The sequence below is a fragment of the Rattus norvegicus genome, chromosome 1 (assembly GCF_021556685.1).
Source record: "Rattus norvegicus strain SHRSP/BbbUtx chromosome 1, alternate assembly SHRSP_T2T, whole genome shotgun sequence".
Taxonomy (NCBI): domain Eukaryota; kingdom Metazoa; phylum Chordata; class Mammalia; order Rodentia; family Muridae; genus Rattus; species Rattus norvegicus.
In genome coordinates this window covers 229,834,201-229,858,441 of record NC_141534.1, presented here as the reverse complement: position 1 = coordinate 229,858,441, position 24,241 = coordinate 229,834,201, and positions in this window count along the sequence as shown.

Sequence of the window (24,241 nt, the reverse complement as noted above, 5' to 3'; positions counted from 1 at the left end):
CCCTTCCCCCCCTCCCCACATACTCCCTCTCTCCTCCTCCTGCTTACCCTCACAGTACAGAGACTTTTAAATCATGTCCTTGAGCCACAATTTCAAGAGCTCTAATGGAGCAGTAGAGTCTACACGTACCCTAACTCTGAAATGTGTGCAATGATCTTTAGTCACCGCAGTCCTATTACAGGTCATGCACATGTGTGGCTCAGCAAACAGAAAACTTATAGGAATCAGGCTCCCCTCTCCTTCACACACCCTCATCAAGGGAAGGAAAGTAAGGAAAAGCTTCAAGAGTTTCACACAGATAGAAGTCAATTACTTTCACGGGAAGGATTAATTGTATCTTATGGCCTCTTTATAAAATATTTATTCAGTATGACTAATTGCTGATTGAAAATTATTCTATGAAAAGCAATTGCTGACTCTGGATGCAAAGAGGTGCACTCGGTAGCTTCCATTTTGACCATTTCTTTTGCTTACAGGTAAGTGGTGATTTGCTTATTTAACAAAGTTAATGTAATTTACATGAAATATGTTTTTCCCTTGGGGTATTGTACATTTCTGTAAAGAAAAATCAAAGAAATTTAAATGTGTTCTCAATTAAATACAGTGGCCCAGATTCTGGGGCTGAGCTGAACTTCTCAAATTGTACTTTTGATGCTTCCATATTCCCATGAATTTTCTTGCTCCGTGTGTGTGTATGTAATGAAGAGAAACTTCATTACAGGGGAGTTTAGAGACATAGTTAGCTCCCGAATGCCCATTGTCCAGACAATAACTTCCGATTTAGAATGACTGACTTCATTTGACTTAACTCCTTTCACAGTACTCAGAACAGAAGATTCTATTCAAGTTTCTCTGGAGAAAAATCTGAAAGTGATAATAAGAAACCCCATGAGAATATCATCTGGCCGAGATTATCTGAATAGCATGAGCCTGAAGCCCAGAGTAGCTGACATTGTTTTCATCTTATTATAAACACAGTAGTCTTCAGTCGTTACACTGGAACGTAAGTCACTGGTCACTACTCCTAACTGGTGTTTGGTTTCAGTTCACCTCATGATCACCGTGCTCTGGCTCTCTTCCTAACATTACTGCTTCTCTGAGCCTCTGCAGCCAATGCAGCTCCTCATTATTCTGGGTACGGTTATTTAATGGAAGCATCAAACAATGGAGGCACACAAGGGGAAAAAATGTTCCTGCTGTGTCTGTCTTGGTTCTGTTGCCTCCCAGGTTGATTCGTATGGAAATACAAACAGTAGGAATAATATTTCGGTGAGAGGAAGATGCAGAAGAAAATCTTTATTGATGAGTAGAGGGCTAGGTCATTGCATTCGCATCCACCTCATTGCAAAGAAAATCTACAATTTAAATGACATACCCTATAAATTCGGCCCTACAAATGCTGTATAGGCAGATTCTGGCTGCATCACTGGGTGGGGCAAACAGTTGCATTCCTGAGTTTTCTACCCACAGAGATAGCACCATGGAGTTTTATTTAATTGTTTCCCATATCAGTTGCCTGGAGGAAACATTTCCACATGTTAGGATAAATTATGGAGGGTAGCATATGTGGTTAAACTAGCAGTGTCATAATGAGCAGATATAGGCAGTAGGTATATAAATACTACTGCATCTGGCATTTGGAGGAGAGAGAATTTTCACTGTTAATAAAGTTTCTCAGTACAAACATACCCTTTGTGTCTCGGGGTCCTATTCTGCATTCCTATGAATCAAGAACAACTTATTTTTTTAGCGTATTTTGTTTTCAGCATGGTAATGTGTAAAAAAGCATTTGATTGTAGAATTTGGCAGTGAATTTTCGTGCTAATCACCTGAAGCCCAGCTACAGTCCTTAGAGAATAGTTTTCAAAAACATATAGTTATAGCGTGCAAGTTCAATTGGATGGATAAAGCAAAACTGGTTAATGTTGGTATATATGAGTTATAAGCAAGAACACAGGTCCACCCTTATCTTTGCCAAACCTCACATTGCTTAGCATAGCTACCTGCTTGAATTGTAAATATCTTCTCATTCTTATGAAAACCCTCTTAGCAGAACAGTGAATCATGCTAGAGTTGAACTTGTCACATTTCCACCTCAGTGTGTCACTTTGAATGTTTGTCATCGGTGTGGATAGTTTCTCTCATGGACCCCACATTTAGAAATTTTGAGCAGCTAATGATGTCCCCAAACTTAAAACAAATTCTTTTTCTACTAAATGAGGGTTAAAAACAAACTACTCTAACGTATTCGCTGGCTCCTCATTAGGATATAAAATTTCCATTTCCCAAGCTGCAAGTCTGTTACTTAAAGTCCAAGTATTTTTTTCCATTTTCCATTTATTCTTTTTCAGTTTCTGAAAGCTGAACATAAGGACCAAGGAGCAATAAAACTAAAGTGGTTTCAGGACCGATGGATGTCACTTGGAGTTTATTATTTCCCAGGGGGCCCACCTTTATATTTTCCTTGTCAGAAAGCATGCAGACATAGGCAAGCTTAATTGTCCTAACAAACCCCTGATATGAAATTTAACATAGCATAGTCTCTGTGCACATGTACAACAAGCCACCATGATCACAGTGGCATTTGAGATGCAAATAAATGACTGGAAATCAATAGATGACATCAAATTTACTTAGAGAAAAGGAAGATCAACTTGATTTAATGTTAAATTGACTAATTAGATAAGAAAGATTACAATTTAGTTTATTTAGCATATCTGCCTCGTATTGGACTAACTTCTTTAATGTGTGAAATTGGAGTCTCTCTAAATTCTTCTCAAAGCAAGATTGTATTCTCCAAGTCATTTGAATTTGTAGGGTAAGTCCTATTCACTTCTACTTGCCAAATATGAGATCCCTATTATGGTAGTGCTGTGATATGGCCGTGTATGTTAGACATTAAGTTTTAAGGTTGTGAAAGACAATATTAATAAAATAAATAAAACAAATATGTCACGAGTTGTATGTAACAGAGTCTAATCAAAGTTGCTGTGATAATGGATCTCTTTGAAGCCTGTGCTGCATAACATTATAGGCAAGGGAAGTCTCTGGCTTTTCAGCCTTTCAAATGTGGTTAGTGTAATTAAGTAATTGAAGTGTGAGTTTACCCAATTTTTTAATTGTACTGTTCACATATAAGTAGTCACTGACACAGTAGGCTGCTAAATACATCGCAAGTACCCAGAGGATATTTGAGAACATTCTAGCAGAAACCCAAATTATACAAAATGCAGGAGGGCTGAAAGAGACATGTCTGACATAAAGAGATCAAATCCTGCAGAAAGGGAAAGTTCTCAAGGAAGAATCAAGTCAGAGATGGAGTCATTTTCAAATACAACCTGGAAATGTAGCTTTCAATCTAATCTTTAATTTCTAGAGGACAATCTTAACGATCCCATTAAGCTCCCAGAATAAGTTAAGTTTTTGAATGATTTTGTTTGCCTGCAGATATTTTTAGTATGGGCTCTGCAAATCATGGCCTCACACTAGCACGTGTTCTATTTACCACTGAGTTGTTATTCCCAGCTCCAACACAAGGCTCTTTTAACTCGACAGAGCTAATAAGGAATATGCAGCTGATTTCAATTATGCTTTAATGAAATTATATAGCATGTGTATATGAACACAGATATGAGTAATTAATTGCCTGCTGAACAAATCCTGAAAAATAAATGATCTCCACCGGGAGGATTTAGGACACAGGTTAACTCTATGCATTTTCAACTAAGTTATGACATTTTAGCACTCCACTACAAGAACAATTGTTTCCTTTGTAGCCTCATGACAATAGTTATGAGATTTGGGAGTATTTATTCAATAGAAACTTTATTACTGAATGGTTGGATATTTGGGGAAATAGTATGTTGTGTCTCAATTGTCATTTATCTGTTCATAAGAAGTCAATGGCTAAAGAAAGTACAGTAAAGATTTATAGACTCAACAACAAAAGGATATTTAGCTATACTTAATATGTAAACGTCCAAGCATTACTGTTTCTTTTTTTTTCATCTTTATTAACTTGGGTATTTCTTATTTACGTTTCGATTGTTATTCCCTTTCCCAGTTTCCAGGCCAACATCCCCTTAATCCCTCTCCTTCCCCTTCTCTATGGGTGTTCCCCTCCCCATCCTCCCCCCATTATCGCCCTCCCCCCAACAATCACATTCTCTGGGGCATTACTGTTTCTTGGTGGGAAGAATAAACAATGAAATCTGGTTGATTATTGCCAGAATCACCCCCTCCCCTGTCTATTTACAGATCCTTGGGTCTTTATTGCTTCAGCTGTTGCCTTCTTTTCTCTGGGTTTAATGATGGTCAATCTACTTTGGACTTCACATGGTGTATCTGCTAGTAGAAGAAACAAAACAAAGGAAAGGAACATAATAAATCCCCACAAACTCAGTAACACATAATCTCTTTACTTCTAGATTATTATTTTGTTGAATGGTTACTATAGGCCAGGTACAGTTGTTAGATTAAGATTAAGAATGCATCAAAATGCACACATACATATGTATATACATGCCTTGGTGTGTGTGTGTGTGTGTGTGTGTGTGTGTGTGTGCTTGTGTGCATGTATCTATGTTGAAGCTTTACGCATCTCTTTTGAACAAAGACGCATTGGAATTACATCACAGGTTGTATAACTATTGTGAAAAAGTGCATAAATAAGACAATCTATTTTGGGTGGAAAAACTGGGAAAGCAGGGCTATCGTGAACTTCTTGGATCAGCACTGCTCACTGATGTGGGGCACAAAGGCTACTTGAGGTGAAAAAGAAAATAAAAGGTAAGATTGTTTAACGATGTAATTCTGGATGAAATATGCTATATAGTGTGTCTTTTAAAATAGACCTTCAACAGAGAGAACACTCAAGAGAATCATAGATCAAGGGCAAAATTTATAAGCAAGGGAAGTATAAGGCACATTTTAAAAGGACATCCAGAGGGCATTGTTGGCAGAGAGAGAGAGAAAGAGAGAGAGAGAGAGAGAGAGAGAGAAAGAGAGAGAGAGAGAGAGAGAGAGAGAGAGAGACAGAGTCAGAGACAGAGACAGAGAGAGACAGACACTGTGAGGAAGGTTATTGTGAACATCTACAATAGGCCTGAGGAAGATTAGAAACCCCTGGAAAATTCCAAGTGATACAACATCAACATTTTTAACACATATTTTTCTACACAATAAATGATAATTACATATAATTACTGAGTACACTGACAAATGTATACAATGCATATTCAATATATGAGTGTAATTGGTACATTCCATAACTTCAAGCTTTCTTCTTTTATTTTCTTGTGTTTAACACATTCAATTTCTTCTTATTGGTGGTTTTGAAGTATACAAGTAATTGTCAATAGTAGCTTTCCTATAGCATACTACAGTATTAGAAGTTATTCTTCCAAGTTTTAGACATCTTTGGGCACATTAACCATTCTCTCTCGCTCCCCTCAAACCTGCAGAAGAACAGAAAAGACACAAGCAGTTTAGGAGACCATTTAAATAATACACACTGAGGGTAGATAAATGGACAAAGTGATAGTTGTACAAATTATACATTATACATGTTTGTGTAGAGGATGTTCTGTGAATGCTATCTCAATAAATTGCTTAGAAGTCATGAAAAAAGGAAAGCATATGTGTAGGTAAGAAAAATCATGTCTCTATTTAGTATTAAGGGAAGACTACAAGGTAAGCATCCTTGCAGGGAAAGGCCAACTGTTATGCTCTTATGAATACAACTAGATGCTAAATTGGGACCGTGCATAGGGATTTATTTATACAATATAGAGTTCAAGGTATTTGTGCATGTCTCTGTATTATGTATGAATGTATAAAATGGTAATTTGACGTTTTCAGAGAAAAGTGTGGAATTTACATGAGGTTTATAAGTCCCACACTGTGCTGGGTTATGGTGGGTAAGCCCAAATATTCCTATTTCAAAAGGTACCTGTCTGCAGGACAGTTTTAGTTCATTTAAAAAATTATTTATGTGTTTTGTGTGTGTGTGTGTGTGTGTCTGCATATGCAATACATATACATGAAGGTCAGAGGAAATCTTGTGCTAGTCAGCTCTCTCTCCACTAAATGAGTTCTGATGATTGAAGTCTTCTTTGATGATTATATCTATATAGTATGTTTTAATTCATAATTTCAGTATATATTAATTATGCAGGATTATCAAATCTAATATTTATGAGAGATATACATCTGTGTTTTTTATGACTGAATTTACTTTTAATTAAAAGTACCAAATGAAATAAGGAATGCAAACCAACTATCATACCCTGTTAGGGAAGACAATAGAATTCCAAAAATGTAATAAAACTCACTGATAAGTGGATAATTAGGAAAAAACTCGGAATACCCACGATACAACTCACAGAACATATGAAGCTCAAGAAGAAGGAAGACCCAAGTGTGGATGCTCCAGTCCTACTTAGAATGGGGAGCAAAATAATTACAGGAAGTAGGGAGGAGGAGGAACCTGGGTAGGTGAGAGGTGGGGGGGAAGTGGGGGGCAGGATCGGGTGAGGGAGAAGACAGGGGAGAAATACAGGAGCTACATACTGAACACCTCAGGACCACCAGCATATGCTAACTCATTTTCATGTGCTTTTTTTTTCTCTTACTTAAAACAGATTTTCTTCATGCATTATATTCTGATTTGGTTTCCCCTTCCCCAACTCCTCTCATTTCCCATTTCATCCAGATCCAAATCATTTTTGTCTCTCAATAGAGAACAAACAGGTGTCTAAGGTATAATAATAAAATAGAGTTAAATAAAATAAAATAAATAAGAATCAAGTCAGACTAGGACAAAGAAAACAAACAAAAGAAAAAGGTGACAGTGAGAATCCTTTGGAGAAAACCAGCTTTCATGTGCAAGCGTCTACCAATTGAAGTAGCTTCTGAGTTAGGGATGGGATTAAGTCCACTTCTCTAAGTATTGGGATCCCATCTAATGCAGATATTTGTGGATAGCATACATGCTGCCAGAGTCCCTGTGAATTCACATGTGAAACTGTCATTCTGTTTATAGAAGGTTTTGTTTCTGTGGTTTCCTCAATCCCCTCTGCCTCCCACACACTTTCTGCCTTGACTTTCACAGAGGTTCCAGTGCTCTGAGAAGTGAGATTTGATGGAGACATACCATTTAGGATAAAGGGTTCTAAGATTTCTCAATCTCTGAATATTGTCAGGATGCAGGTACCTGAATTTGTTCCAGTCTGTTGCAGGAGAGACTTCCCTGATGATGGCTGGCCAAAGCAACGATACATTAGTAGAGTAGAATGTCATTAGAAATCATTTCATTATTATGTTCCTTTAATGAAACAACAGTATTTGGTTTTCCCCTGAGCTATTGATTCTCAGGATCTTGGCTAGTCAAGGTGTCAGGTATGGTCTTCTTCTCATGAAGTAGGTACCACATCAAATCAGATACTGCATGGTTATTCCTACAAGCTTTGTTCTATCATTGCAACAGAGTACCCTGTGGACAGGTCTCCATTTTGTATTGAAGGCTTTTCATCTGGGTTGGTGTTCCCCTTTCTTTTTTGGTAGAATTCAGAGTACCTTTCAGTACCATACACATTAGTGTAGAGGAGTAAAATATTTAGGTAGGTACCCACTCAACATTTTTTCATGCTCAGTGAGTTCTTCAGCAATAGGGCCTTGTTATCAGTTTGTGGTGAGCGACTGATAGCTTTGGAAATACCAATGGTTTCTTAAGGGTTCACATGGGACCCTTTCCTCAAACAACTCAATTATACATAACACATTTCCAGTTCATTTAGTGATGAGAGTGTTGAAATGGGGCTTTTCCTCCCCTGTTACTTAGAGATTTCATTAGACTAAATTCATATATGTCTATATTTTTAAAATATTTTTACAGTATTCTGTTTTCTTATGGCCTCTCAAATGGCCCTTAGTTTTACCTGTCTCTCCTTCTTCCCAGTTGATCTTATAGTTACGGATAAATATGATTTAAAAGAGAAAAAAGAAAGTGCAAAACGTGAAGTATATCTTGAGATTAAAAAGGGAAGACTTAAAAGTGAATATTTTGGAATTTTTAGAATATCAAAATATAAGTAGCTTCATAAGTACTTTTACAGTACACCAATTCTACATGCCCTGACTGTTGAAATACAGTCTATGGACTGACCCTGGGCTCCAAGTGCATAGGTAGCAATGAATAGCCTAGTAAGGGAACCAGAGGAAGGGGATGCCCTTGGTCCTACCAAGGTTGGACCCCCAGTGAATGGGATTCTTGTGGGGAGGGCAGTAATGGGGGGAGGGTTGTGAGGGGAACAACTATATAGAATGGGAGGGGAAGGGGTTAGGGAGATGTTGGCCTGGAAATCGGGAAAGGGAATAACATTTGAAATATAAATAAGAAACACCCAATTTAATAAAGATGGAAAAAAAAAGAAATACAGTCTGCTTTAATGCCATGATGCAACAGATATTTCCAACAAGATGTCCTGTGGCAATAAAGACTAAATAATAGCATAATACACAAAATGATATCTAAAATTAATTCAGCAAGGCCATTTCCACTGCCAAGTATAAAAAAAAAGAATCACTTTTAAATAAAATGGGCCTCATTAAAATGTTCTTCTGCTGCATTTCCCTTTGCTATACTGTAAATATCAATATGTAAAGTGCTTTATTTTATTTATTTTGATATTATTTCTCACAATCAGAAAGCATTTGAATCAGAGCCCAGTTGGGCTGTTGCTCTTGCTCTTGTTTTGAGCATAGAATTCATCTGCAAGATCATTGACGCCATCCATTCTAATCCAAATGGACACTGCATTTCATGAGCTTTGCTTGATGGTGTGCCCAATTTTAAATCTGTTCTATAGTAAAATAAACCCAGAGAGTGATTCCCCAGAGCTTGGAGCCCGAGGCATGGTTGTGAGCTCTTGGCTTCATGCTTGTCACCACAAAACACAAGGGAGTGACTGGCTGTAGAGAATTTGTTTGCATCAAATGTCTGAATGCATATTGTTGTAATACACTTACCCAATCCACATAGACAAATGAATAGTGATACAAATCTAATGAAACAATTAAAACCAACTCTTTAATACAGGGACAGTTTTCAATAGTAAACTCCTTACCTGTGCTGGTAATAATTTTAAGCCTATTAAAAAAACTAAAGCTAACGTTGAATGTTAGAGATGTAATACACATATTTTATTATTCCCTAAAAGGTACTTTTATGGACTTGCTCACTTTCAGTATTTCTACCAGTTACCAGCAATTTTAGAAAAAGGCTCCCCAAAGAGCAGCACACATGGTAGTAGCTTTCTTGGTACTGGTCCCAATCTAACAGCAACATTAGCACCCAGAACCTTGCAGGCAAGGTTTAGACAATACTCAGATTTACTGAGTTAGACACTCTGAACATGATCTCCAAGCATTCATTGCTGAAATGAACTTTCCATATGACTAGGCTAGCTACTTTCAGTATATGAAACATTGTTCTAGCTCATCATTCTAGACTCATAGGTAAGACATTCTAAGTCAGAGGAAACTATAGTCTGAGCTTAAACCTAGGGCTCACTGGTTAACAGTCTCTAGCATATCAATAGTTCTTCTTGAAGCCTACCTGAAAACATGTATTTGGTATGACAGACATTAATTTACTTATTTATATTTCTATCAGAATATGTTTTTTTCTTCCACTGATTGGGAACAGAATATGTTTGTATTAAATATCTACTTTATGTTTGTGTAATTCAGGAAAAGTTGCTTTACTTTTAGTTCCTACGACGTCATTAATTTCTCTATGTAAATCAGAGTGGAAGCCTGGTTATTGCTCTTGGTTGGTTTAGAATGGCATATGTGACCTATGACCAGATTCTAGAAAATGAGATAAAATGGAAACTTCTAAGATTCCTCTGATCACTCATGACAAGAAAATATGAGAGTATGGAAGGTTGTTTAGGGTGCTGTCAATTTGGAACAGAGTGTCTGCTGCTCCTGCAGTCATTTAGTGACTGAATGGGCCCTATGGGAAATCCAATGAGTAAGTAGTTATAATAATTAAATACAAAGAAGTCTTAGCACCATGACTGGGTAACTAAAACAACACAAAACAACAAACTAACTACATAAGAGATATCTTCCTTCATAAGTATCCCCGTAAGGGATAGTCAGTCATTTGAGTAAACCTCTAATGTTTAAGTCAGCATGAATCAAAGTTTCTGAACTTAGCTTTGAATAGCCCATTGAGAGAAAACATTTATCTTTGAAACTCTTCACTATTTGGGCTGCTAAGTTAAACAAGAAGAAAGGCCTAAGAGGGTGCTTGACTCTTACTTAGGCTGGGGAGTGGCATAAAATAGTCATAAGAGGCAGGGGAGGGAGGGAACTGGGTGGAAGAGTGGATTGAGAGGGCAATTGGGGGTTCAGGATCAGATATGGGGAGAAACAAAAGAAAGGGTCTGAGGGCTAGGAGAATGAATAGAAATCTGCAAGTACCAGGGGTAGGAGGGTAAGGTGAGTAGAAAGAATCTTTAGGAAGTTCCAGAGCCCAGGGTTGGAGAGTCTCTCAGGAATCAATGTAGAAGACCTTAGCAGAGGGGATATGGAACCCAAGCATGGCACCTCCTGTAGTCAAGCAGGACTCCCTGTGGAGGAACAAGGACACCAACCCAATCACAAAACTTTAGACCCAAATGTGTCCTGTCTAAAGGAAAGGAAAAGCAGGGACAGAGATGGAGCAGAGACTGAGGGAATGGCCACCCAAAAACCAGTCCAACTTGAAACCCATCCTGTGGACAAGCACCAATCCCTCACACTATTAATGACACTCTGTTATGTTTGCAGACAGAGGCCTAGCATAACTGTCCTCTGAGAGGCTCTACTCAGCAGTTGCAGTTGCCTAAAACAGATGCAGATACCCACAGCCAAACATGGGACTGCGGTAGGGATTCTTACAGAAGAATTGGGGAAGGAACGGAAGGCCCTGAAGAGGATAAGAACTCCACAGGACGACCAAAAGAGTCAAACAATCTGGACCACCAACAAAAGAGCACACGTGGACTGAACCGAGGTCCCAGCACCAATATTTAGTCTCCATGTAAATGGATGGAATCAGACACTATCATTTTGAATAAGGTAACCCAGACCCAGAAGGACAAGGACAAGAGGAGCCTAACATGAAAGTCTTCTGAGAGGCTCCACCCTGCAGCTGGCTGAAACACATGCAGAAACCCACAGCCAAACATTGGGTGGAGCTCAGGTACTCTTGTGGAAGAGTTGGGAGAGCAACTGAGGGCCTCCGAGGGGATAGAAGCCCTACTGGAAAGCAAACAACATTCACTAACCTTGACCCTTGGAGCTGTCAGAGACTGAACCAACCACCAAAGAGCATACCTGTGCTGGACCTAGCCCCCCCCCCCACACACACACATCAGGTAAGTAGCTCAGTCTTCATGTGGGTTCCCCCAACAACTGGAGTAGTCGCTGTCCCTAAAGTTGTTGCCTGTATATGGAACCCATTCCCCTAACTGGGTTGCCTTCTCTGACTTATTGTTGGATGATGTGTCTAGCCCTGCAGAGACTTGATATGGTAGGATAAGGGTATACCCAGGGAAGCCTCCACTTTCTCAGAGGAGAAGGGAAGGGGGGATGATGAAACTGTGCAAGGGGAGGGTGGGGGGAAAGAGCAGCACCTGAATATAAAGTGAATAAATAAGTAAATTGATGGGGAAAATACCTTATTTTAACTCATAATTGCAAATAATAACAAATATAATACTAAAAATTTTAAATAAAAAAGTGTTTTACCACTTCACCCCACTTATTTTATTATTCTTATTATATAAATACCTTTCGTTCTCTTCATTTTAATTTTCCCCATAATTTTAAGTAGTCCTAATGTTTATTAATTCATACTTTCATATCTGTTTGGCTATGCAATATTATTATTATCATACTTACAGATTTTTAATTTCCTTAGAAGTCACCCACTCTAAGACCTTTATTATCATTTATTAGCTATATATATTTATTTGTAATATATTTGTAAATATGTTTATATAATAGTTTTTGTTGTAAAATGTAGTACACCTTGACTTCTTATTTTCTTCATATACTAGATAAAGAAATGACAATACTTTTCTCTTGTGATAGATAAAGAAATGACAACACTTTTCTCTTGTGACTTCTTTTTTAGCTACCATTATCTGCATATGCTAAATTTCATCTTGTTAAAGTTCCAAACAGTTGTATTTTATTTGAAAACATTGAGGTCATTAGCATTTGACTATGTAAATACTGTTTCCTTCAGAACCATTAAGAGCTAGTGGAGTCACATTATTCTATGACCACGAAACTTATGCAATTTAATGATTTAAACTCCAGCATTGTAGTCATAGTAATTTTCGTGTGTGTGTGTGTGTGTGTGTGTGTGTGTGTGTGTGTGTGTGTGAGAGAGAGAGAGAGAGAGAGACAGAGAGAGAGAGAGACAGAGACAGAGATAGACAGAGACAAAGAGGCAGAGACAGAGAGGCAGAGAGAGAGAGAGGCAGAGAGAGAGAGAGAGAGAGAGAGAGAGAGAGAGAGAGAGAGAGAGAGAGCAGAGACTGGCTGGCTGGCTCTGTGTGAGGCCAGAAAGGGGACACTGGAATCCTTAGAGCCACAGTTATGGACATTTTGAGCCACTTACTGTGGGTGCTGGGATCTGTACGCTGGTCATCTGATAGAACACTAAGGTCTGTTGCCATTAACTCTCTTCTAACTTTCTTAATTATGATCCATTGTTTTAGCTTTGTCTCTTCTTTCCTTTCTTTATCCTTTCATTCCCTCTTTCTTTTTAATCTTTCAATTTTTCCTCTTCTCCCCCTCCTTTATCATCATCTTTATCTTTTATTCTTTAACTTTTCATCATGACACCGTTTAGTTTAGTCTATATTTAGTCAAGGTATTCTTAGTTTTCTCTTCTGGAAAATTTTTACATATTATTTATTCCTTATTAGAAACAGCTGTAAATGATAGGAGGTTACCAGTTAACCTTAATTTTAAGGTTGCAACAGCTTTTGAGTTCTTTTTGATAGGTCCAAACTGTCATTTTTAAAGTACCTTTTAAAAATTTTGGCCTTATTTGAAAGAACAAACGTATATAGCTGTTAGATAACTCTCTTTCTGGCGTATTTGTTTGTAACAAATATGATAGATAGGTTTCTTGAAGCCTTTTTGGAGCTTATCAATTACTTTCTATTGTGATTCTCTTTAAGTTTTTCCAGACTAGGACTTTAAGCAATATTTTAATGATTGAAAAATTAACTGTAAGTAAATGTCATTACTGATCTAAAGTATGCCTTTCTTCCCTCATATCTATTTGATAGCTTCTAGATTCAGATTCTGAATTTTTCTTTTCCTCTTTAGTTTCCACAATTTATTCTATTTATGTGAGGATGTCAAAGTCAGCTTCTGTCTTTATGGCTTTCCTAGCTTTTTAATTTAAAATATATTAAACTTCGTTGTAATTTAATGCCTTAAATTTCAGGACACTGTATTTGGTTGTGATTGTGGTCTACATGTATTAATTTATCCTTTTTTTTTTTTACAGTACCTCTGCTTGACACAGTCAAACTCAATTTATTTCTACTTGTTCTTTCAAGATACCATTAAGCAAGCAATAATTGTTCTTCTTGTACAAAAACCCTAAGTTTAAATAGCATAGATTTGGATTTTATATACATAATGTTCTCTCAACTTTTGCAAAGACTATTAATTTTAAGCAGGAACATTTCACGTTAGCCTCCTCTACTTCATATACTCCATTTAACCAAATATTTTATGTATTTATTTAGTTCTATTACGTGTGCACTTATTTATTTCAGGACTTTCATCAAATAATTTTCTATCTGCTAGAAAGTGTAAGAGAAGATCATATTATAGTAGTGATTCTTACTGTGAGTTCCGGCCTCCACCATGGAAACTAGGGGACCCAAAGGGAATGCAAACCACGTGCCTTACTGCTTCTGTAGTTGTTAGTCGTGTTTACCATCTCTAATTTTTGTAACAAAATGCTCTGGCACACTTATGGGAAGTAATATGCACTTTGATTCACCATTTCATCCTAGGGCCATCTGGGTCCCCTGTCTTTTTAGACCTCTGTGAAGACAGGAATCTTGGAAAAGTTATAGGGAAGAAAAGCCAGTCACTTCAAGAAATGTTTCATCCATCTGTTGTAGCCTAACATGGGGATGCACATTCTCAACTGTTTCCTCCAATAAGCCTACCATAAAGTTTTCCATCTCTTCAAACAGCTCTAACAGCAGCTAATGCACGAGCCTTTGGCGGACACTGCAGATCCCAACTGTATCACCAAAATTAAATTGACTTCCATCCAAGGAGGGCAGCCCTGCTCTGCATTAGCCTGAATGTTACTACCGCTTTACCGTCATTAACTTTATTTTTTCTACCTTGAACTCTGCTGCTCCTTTCTCTTCCGTTCTGACTCCTACAACATGAATGTACTTTCTTTGAAAAACAGGTATCTGGAGTCCTCCTCAAGGGCAGATTACCCCCCTTAAAGATTATGGACTCTCAGAACCTGTGGTTCTTTCTTCAGCTACAGCATTAAAATTAAAAATGAATTTATGTTCATCTAATATATTTTGATCATTTTGCCCTCCTTCATCTCCTCCTAGATCCTCTATACCCCTACAACTCCAAATTTTTTTCTTACTCCATAAGAAAACAAGAAGACAAATACAAAGGACTATACATGGACTGACCCTGGACTCTGACCTCATTGGTAGCAATGAATATTCTAGTAAGATCACCAGTGGAAGGGGAAGCCCTGGGTCCTGCTAAGACTGAACCCCCAGTGAACGTGACTGTTGGGGGGAGGGCGGCAATGGGGGGAGGATGGGGAGGGGAACACCCATAAAGAAGAGTGGGGGAGGGATTAGGGGGATGTTTGACCGGAAACCGGGAAAGGGAATAACACTTGAAATGTAAATAAGAAACACTCAAGTTAATAAAAAAAAGAGATAAACAAAGATAAAACAGAATGAAGAAAGTGACAAACAGAACAAATGAAAGTATGAAAAATATGAGAAATGCACACACACACACACACAAATACTATTCATAAAACCATAAAACTGAAAATTGGAAACCCTAATATACAAGCAAAAGACCAGTAAGCTTTAAAAAAAATGTGCCCAACAAAGCAATATGAGGCAAATCAATCTATCTTCAGATGCCGCTGTACAGCCTTTGGATATGTACTTAAATGATGCTGAACTTGCTCAACCATGTTCATTGCTACTCTATACATAATAGCCAGAAATTGGAAACAATGTGCTACATTTACACAATGGAGTATTACTTAACTGTAACAAAATGTCCTTATGAAATTTGTAGGCAAATGGGTGGATCTAGAAAAATCATCCTGGGTGAGGTAAATATGTTAAGCACTGACTTGTATGTAGATACTAACCTTTACATAAATCAAGGCAAATCTACAGTCTAAAGACCAAATGAAGTTAGTAATAGAGGAATGAACTAGCAGGGACACATGGATATCCCTGAAACAGGGAAATTGAGTAGATTTTATGTATGAACTGGTATGGGAGAAACTGGGGAAAAGAGAGATGGAGTTGAAGGAGAAAATATAGAGATAGCTAGAAATGAGAGGCATTTGAGTGGTTGTATGAAAACCTAATTAATGTACTGGAAACTTTCTAAAATATGTTTAGCTGACCCTATTGAACTCTTGAAATAGTGTGAGAGACAGGGTCACAACTGGCCAACTCTTGTAATCAGATGAAGGTTCTGGTACCAGAGCTATGTTACATTTATTTGGATACCACCAAATTTTATTTCTGCCAACAGGGGTCCCATGAATATTGCCCAAATACTTAGACTACTGTTACAAAAATGCTTGCTGAAGACAACACCCACACAATTCATTGATCATGGAAAGGTTGACCTGATGCTGACATCCCATGTTCTAGTGTCTTTGCTACAGAAATGTACTCTGCAGGATATCCAAGAAGAAAAGAAATCAGCAACCCAACCATAAAACTTCATATGCATAATCCTTCCTGCCTGAAAATATCCTAGGTGGCACCACATTACGGAAGTAGTCAACCAATGTGCGATTTGATTTCAGGCTCACTCTGTGAGATGGAACCCAGTACTGACTGTGTTACCACAACCAAAACACAAGATATCCCAGAAACCTAGTGTAAACCAAAGACAGTAGGTCTTAAAAAAGCAAAATGTAACAATAAAAATTCTCCTAGTACTATTCCTCTACGCTGATAGATCAATGCCATATTTAGATGTCATCAGAGAACTTTCTTCCTTCAGCAGATAGGAACAAATCCAGAGACCCCCAGCCCGACATTATTCAGAGAGACCACAGAACACACAGCTCTAATTGGAATATCACCATCAAACCCTCACCCTCAGAACTCAGGGAACCCTACAGAAGAGAAGGCAGAGTGTAAGAGTCCGAGGGACAGAGGACACCAGGAGTCTCTCTAAATCAATTAAGAAAAGCTAATATGAACTCCAGAAATATAGGGAGCAAGCACAGGGTCCACATGGGTCTGCACCAGGTACTGTGTGTGCATGTATGTGTGTGTGTGTGTGTATTATATATTATATATTATATTACTGATATAGTAGAAGAATTTATGAATGGTTATATGATTTCAACTAATTAGACTGATATGAATTATGTGCACCCATACATATACATATATACTCAGACTTATATATATATATTATCTATAATTATATATGTCATATGATATATATTATGGTATAATATATATTATATGTATATATGTATGATATATTTTAATGCTAATTTATCAGTATATATACTGATATGTATATATATACATATATATCAAGCACATATGTATACTATAAAACATAGTAATTAATCTTAGTGAAATTTTCATAGTTCTTGATTGCACATATAAAAAACTATGGCACTATTCTGGTGAAAAAATTATTATACCAGAAACAGAAACCTCAGTCTTTCTTACTTATTTCTGTACTAATTTAAACAAGGAAAAACATGTGCCCAAATAATGTGCTCAAAGCGATGACAAAATATAGACACTTAGCAAGGAGTAACAAGATGTGGCACAGCGATGAAGGTCAGCTTTGCTTTGCAACTTCAACTGCCATATATACAGAGCTTAGGGGTTTCTATTCCAAAACACTTCCTTTTTATTATTCCACCATATAAACTGCAGGACCCCTTACAGACTACATGTGTACTAACCTCTTATTTGGATTTAGAATAAGAGAGCAAAACAATTCTTTTGTACATTTGAAGCAGGCGAAAACTGTTTAGTTTAGAACTGCGGTTACTTCTTCCTCCTTGGGGAATCAAATGGCCTGCATGCAAGCAATTTGAGGGTTAAAATTGCCATGCTCATTTTCCTTACAAGCTTCAAGAATCTTTTGTAGACACTTGGCCTGGAGGCCAGTATCTCATAGAAACCTTGTGCTTTAGGTCTTTTTTAAATGTGTCCCTGTAACAGTCTGCAATTATCCCTTGTTGAATGAGCATAACAATGGGGCACCCAAAGAGACCCCAGTGGATATATCCCTTCTCTTTCTTTGTTTTTGAACCTTCCAGCATTGCTTAATCCTGCAGTTTTAAAGCTAAACTGGGTGTTGTGTGTGAGACAGTGTTGTGCAATGCTTTTAAGGTCTCTGATAACAAACTTTCTTCATTGTCCTTTGTTTTATTAACCAGACCACTGGGGCTATTCCAGTTCTTTCCTGTATTTGGTGTAGTTTCCCTGTAGGCTCAAAGGCAGCCATTTAAGACATCCTTAAATGTTTCAATTATATAGAAGACCCACTTTAGCTCTGAGATTGCTGGACCATCAGCCTCTCCAAGAGTTGACATACCTAGAGACCAATCAGGAAGTCACAGGAGATAACAGTCACGGGTTGCTAACTCAACAAGATACAGTTGTGTAGTGAAGAGTTTTCTTGCCATGCTGGTCAGCATTTCTAGCCTTGAACTGGACTTTTTCTTCGTCTGTAAGAAGTTTAAGGCAATATCTACCTCCATTTCCTAAGCATTAAATTATGACGCCGTTAACACCATGTACGAAGAAGCTTGAAGACCTTGCACTTCTATAAAACTGCTCTGTTACTGTATCTAAAAGAATCAGAAGCTGTATTTCAAGTGACTGTTGTTAGAGCAACAGAAACCTAATATGACACATAAGAAAGAAGAACGGAGGAAGTCTCATTTTGTCCTTAGAGTTTATTTTTTAGCTTTTCCAGAAAAGTATACTTTGACAAAACTATGTAGAAATGAAGCACAGAACCACAGCAAAATATGCTAAACCATATCAGTGAATGAATAATATCTATTCCCTGCCTAGCCTGATGGACTCTCATTCGAAGGAGCTGTACTTGTGGAAAGAAAATGAAGAGTGAGTATATTGTGCTTATATTTGTCATTTAAAAAGCCACAAGGAGTGAGCACTATAAAGACAAAGTAACTTTCCAAACTTCAAGAAAATAAATATGTTGCTAATTTATATAATTTTGATTTATCTGACATGTGAGATTAGAATATCGTTTCAGTGACCACTGTTGAAGATTGTGTTTTGTATTACTTTCAGATGCTTTCAAAACTCAGAATCAGTGTGAATTCCATGCGGGCACCTAGGATAAGCTTACAGTAGAATGATTGCCCTTTGGTATTTATAGGGGTTTCTAGCTGTTACTCATTTGCTTCAGTGACGTTTCCTTTTTCTTACCTTTACCTCTGATAGTGTGTGTATGCCCTTCTTTAAAATATACACAAAAATGATATGTGAAGTCAAGCATAATTATTTTCATTCTGTTGTCCTTTTTAGAAAGGATTTGTGATGGGCATCAAAATATTCACAGAGCAGATATAGTGGCTCCCTCACCTGCCCCTGTTCTAGGACCATGTGTACAGCTGTTTTCAAGAGACAAGGTAGTACCTTAGCAGAATCCTCACTTGCAAACTTTGACAGTGTACAAAATCCCAAGTACCATATGAATTTCCATGGAATGTATCAGACTAGCTCTCCTGCCACCATGACAGCAATGATTGTCCCAATTCTGTGGAAATTCAGCTGCCTCTGCAGCCCTTTCCCCTACATTCGTTTGTTGCTTTGTGTTGTAATTATCTTTTACATTCATACCACCTTCCCCATGGAACAGCCCCATATAAATTCAGGTTTTATATAAAATTAGCATTAACACAAAGGCACCCGTAGTAATAATGGAATGAAATATAAAATGCACAAAACATTTTTGTGGCAGTATAAATTGTATGATTCTCACATGGCAATAATATTCCTAGCACTATTCTTCTGTGTTGAAATGTAATTGACAGTTTATTAGAGATCGATGAATGTTTGGGCCACATATTCGGCCAGGTTTTGTAGCAGAGTTTTAAATTGTCCTTCACTCCTTATCCACTATTTAATTCAGCTCTATGATTCCATTTGTCAACTTAGTCCTAGAATCTCCACAGCCAATTGTAAGTGGAGATTGAGAGTTATTTTCTGGTATTATGTTTCAGAAGTAACATTAATGATTGCATCCAAAATACTCAAAAAGGAACATTAGATGGATTAGCAGGTAAGGAGATTGCTCCAGAAGCTTGAAAATCTGATTTTTATCTTCAAAATACATATGAAAGCAGAAGAAGCTTAGATACCTACATGTATACCAGCTCATGTATTTCCATTCCTTCATTTCAGCATGTTTACATACATAACTCACACATTTGAAATCAAAAAGTAATGATTTACAAGAAAGAGAATGAATACATTAAACACTGAAGAGATGCTTCTTACTTGGTCAGGAAAATATCCCCTAATTTCAAATCCTAATATTTATTTTGCACGAGGTTTATGTTTAATTCTTCAGTGTCATTCATCTCGAAGTGTCCATCTTTTTATAAACCTCTTAATCATTCTTGCAAAATTTTGAGAAACCTTCCAGATTTTCCTGCATAGTTGTGATCGACTACTTAAACTGATACAAGGAGCTAGATTGAGTAACTTAAGCAAGTAGAGAGGGCAACTCAGTATTAAACATTGCTTTATGCACTGATGGTGACAATCTGTGCCCATTTACTTGAATTCCCATGGGAAGGTAAATCTACATTATCAACTTCTCTGGATTTAGAGTCATCTAAGCAACTACAGATGCCCAACTATAGTTGTGTCTATCAGAACATTTCCACAGATTAACTGTTTAAAGTTCAAATGATTGTGGGCAGCACCATCCCTCCTGCCAATGGTCTCAACAGAATAAAAGGAGAGAAAGAAAAAAGCCAGCCAAGCAGTACTTTGTACCTCCTTCTGCTCCATGATGACTTAATGTGCTGTACTCTACCTTGCTTTCCTTGAAACTTCCACAATGGTGGACTGAGATAAATATTGCTTCCTTTAAATTGTCTATGTTAGGTCATACCAATAAGGAAAATAACTAATACAACACTCAAGTTCAAGACATGTGTTGCACTACATGGCTTTTCAAACTAGTTTAATAATTATATGTCATCTTCTGTATCTATGCTCTTTCTTCTTGATGATTCATCATTAATTTAAGTATCACTAATAACAGATGGTAAAAGAATATTTCTATTGCCAAGCATGTCACATAAATTAATTTCCTTTGTCAAACCACAACAAAATTTTATTACAACAAAATGAATTATAATTTATCCAACTAATCTGATTCCATTTTAACAATAGTATTCAAGTAGTTTGGAAAATAACTCATGCTTTAATTTAACTGAAATAGATTGTTAATAAATAAGAGGATCTTGGATAATTGTGATAACAGCATATATATATATATATATATATATATATATATATATATATATATCAATAATAAAGAAACTGTCCCTGCTTGCACATGTATTTCTTACATAGATTACTGTAGTTCCTGTAGAACTGTGTCACTAAAAACAATGCAAGACATCCATTTATGGAGGTATATTAAAACCAGAAAATCTAATTATCTAGTGTACCTATTACATTGTAGCCAGATTACCTAAAGTTCCACTTACATTCATTCAAGTTATTTATTGTATATCACTTCAAACTTAAACTCTGGAATCATTTGAAACTCATTGGCGATTCTTTGGATCAAATCAAACCATAAAGACATAATAAAATCATTCATATACACTAAAACTGTACAAAATCCTTATATATTACTGGTTGGCTAGTTTGAAAGGTATTAACAACAATGCCAAACAAAAGTACATTACATAATTCAAACATAGTGTGTTGGTTTGAATGACCCCAATAGGCTTACTAATTTGAATGTTAACAGATATGATACTATGAATAGCCCCTGAGGTTTTAAACCCTATGGCAGGCTCTATCCATCCATCTATCTATCTATCTATCTATCTATCTATCTATCTATCTATCTATCTATCTATCTATCTATGTCTGCCTGCAACTGTTTGATTAAATGAAAGCTATTAGATACTTTTCCAGTCCCATGCCTGCCAGGCTGCCAACATGTTTCCTGACATGGTCTTCATGGACTATCACCCTGAAAACCAAGAACCCAATGAAACACTCTTATTTTATAAGGATTTCCTTGGTCATGATGTCTTTTCACAAAAAAATAGAACAGTAATTAAGACAGGAGTCGGTACCAGGAATGGGGTATTGCTATGATAGTCTTAGACATACAGTTTAATGAAAATTAGAAGACTTTGAAACTTTGGTTGAATACTTTAAGTAGAGCTTGGTGGGCCACCCAAATAGTTTTAATCTCAAGGACAGGAGGAAAAAGTTCACAGACCCAAATCATCATGGCCAAATTAATTAAAGCAAGTAATTAATTAAATCAGACCTTTTAAATTCATGTACATGGGCTGCCTCTCCTTAAAATGGGATTTAGAGATAAGCATCAAGGTAAGGAAGAAAAGGTTTTTATATCTCAGAGATGAGGGGGTTTACAAATGGGAGATTTTGTAGGCAAAGTAGGCAGGGTTATAGGAGTAGAACCTAAGTCTAACAAATTTGTGCCACCTGAAACAAAAAAATCATGGTTGCAAGGTGGACAAAGAAGGCAGTCATAGGTGCCCTATAACCTTAAAAACAGGGTTGAGTTGCAAGATGGTCATTAACAACTTTTGAAAACCAGACACCATTGCCATTTCTGGAACAGACAATACAGAACATTTGCAGTTAATGTTGTAAGTGGGGCATAGGTCACCTTTTGAAAAACAGAGGTTTAATTCCAAACAGCAACGGGACTATTTTGTCTTTACTATGAGATGTTTTAGAGCCTAAGGTGGGGGCAGGTTTGCTTTTCAATGGGAGCATTGAAGACAGTAGTGCTGAAAGTGATATGGACTGTGAAGTTCCAGGTCAAGAGATCTCAAAGGGGAAGAATATTAGCAGTTTGGATGTACAACATTCTACTTATATGTTGGCAAAGCATGTGGCTGTGTTTGCCTTTGTCCTAAGAACCTGCTTGAGGTTAAATTGAAGAGCTTCAGAATAATGTCATTGATGGAGGAGATGTCAAGACAGTCTAGTATTGCTAGTGTCACATGGTTGTAAGTGATCACTCTTACACAGATCTACAAGGAAAAGGAGCAAAAAGAAATCAGAGTGTACAGTTTGAAGAGGAAGGGGGCAGGAGGAAATGCAATGTTGGAATCAAGGATTTTGCTCAAGTAGATGAAAAGATTGAATAAAAGCCAGTGCTAAATGGAATAAAGGCAGTGAAAACCTCTGAAGCCCCTACTGAGATAATACTAAAAACCAAAAATAAAAGGTCTGAGGAATTTCCTAGACCTGATCAACCTGAAAAAGTTCATGAAGATGTAATTTAAGGAGTGAGCCAGGTTCCAACCCCAGCAAGGAATTCATTTTGAGTGTTTCAACCATATAGTTCTGGATTTATAGTCAAGAAGGACAGAAAGAGCTTACAAACCTTTCTCCATGCTTAAAAAGACATTGAAGCCAGGCACTTGTCAGGGGCTATTTCTACATGGAGACCTAGAGAAGCCACTGAGTGAAGCTCTGAAGGTTAAGCCTGGATTGTATTGGAGACCCAAAGATAATGGAGATGCCAGCACCGAAGAGTACCTGACAAAAGAGAGCTGTTAACAAGGAATAAATGGAACGGGCCTAAGGTTGGTGGAGAGAGTGCTGCAGATAGCAGAGCATGAGGGGCAGAACCATCTAAACCTTTAACACTGAACTTGGAGATTCAGAATTTAATATTTGCCCTCCAGGTTTTGGTCTTGCAGTGCTTCAGTGTCTTGAATGGCAATGCCATTATATTTTGGAATTACATGATTTACTTTCTGCTTTTACAGGAATCTACAGTTCTTAGGTTTCTTCAAGTCTCAAAAACCATCTAAGGACTTTGAACTTTTAAGCAGTCTTAAGATTGAATGACTATGGGGGCATTTGATATTAGATTAAATGCATTTTACATTATGATAGGATACAAGCCTATGGGTGCCAAGAAGTAGAATATTATGGATTAAATGGTCTCATAGGCTTATTTTTTTTTTTTGAGCGCTTTGTCTCCAGTTAGTTCAACTGTTTGAGAATGATCAGGAGGTGTGGCCTTGCTAGGGTAGATATGAAATTGTTCCAGAAGTTATGTTACTGGGTGTGGGGAGTGTGCTTTGAGGTTCCAAAACACACACAAGGCCCGGACTTTCTCCTGTTTCAGAATTTAAAGAGTTTTGTAATTTTACATAGTCTGTTGTTCCTTTTCTCCATGAATCCACATAGCCGACAAATTCAAAACCAGATACGGCAAGAAGATGACAGGGATAATGTGGGTTCTTTCTCACGTCAGATTATTTAACCTAAGCTACCTCAACTGTGAAAACTGAAAATGTAGCTTTGAGAAAATTTGCTGAATGTGACAGCAAAATTACTTTGTGATGTTTATACATTTTTCATAGTGTTGTTCCCAGTAGAATGAATTTCTCTATTTCTTACACTACTGGAATGAACAATCTGCCTTTAAAAGGTTCAGAATCTGCTGACACTGCTGTTAGAATTTCTTGTTAGCTAAGAGACAATGTTGAGCCTAAATGTACCAAAGTTAAAACTTTGAGACATGCAGAGGTTTCAAGAAAGTGAGTTGCATGACCCTGCATGTTCAAATTTGTGGGATTAAAAAAAATAAAATTAGAATAGAAATATTGTAAACTACTAGAAATGAAATAAAACCACCA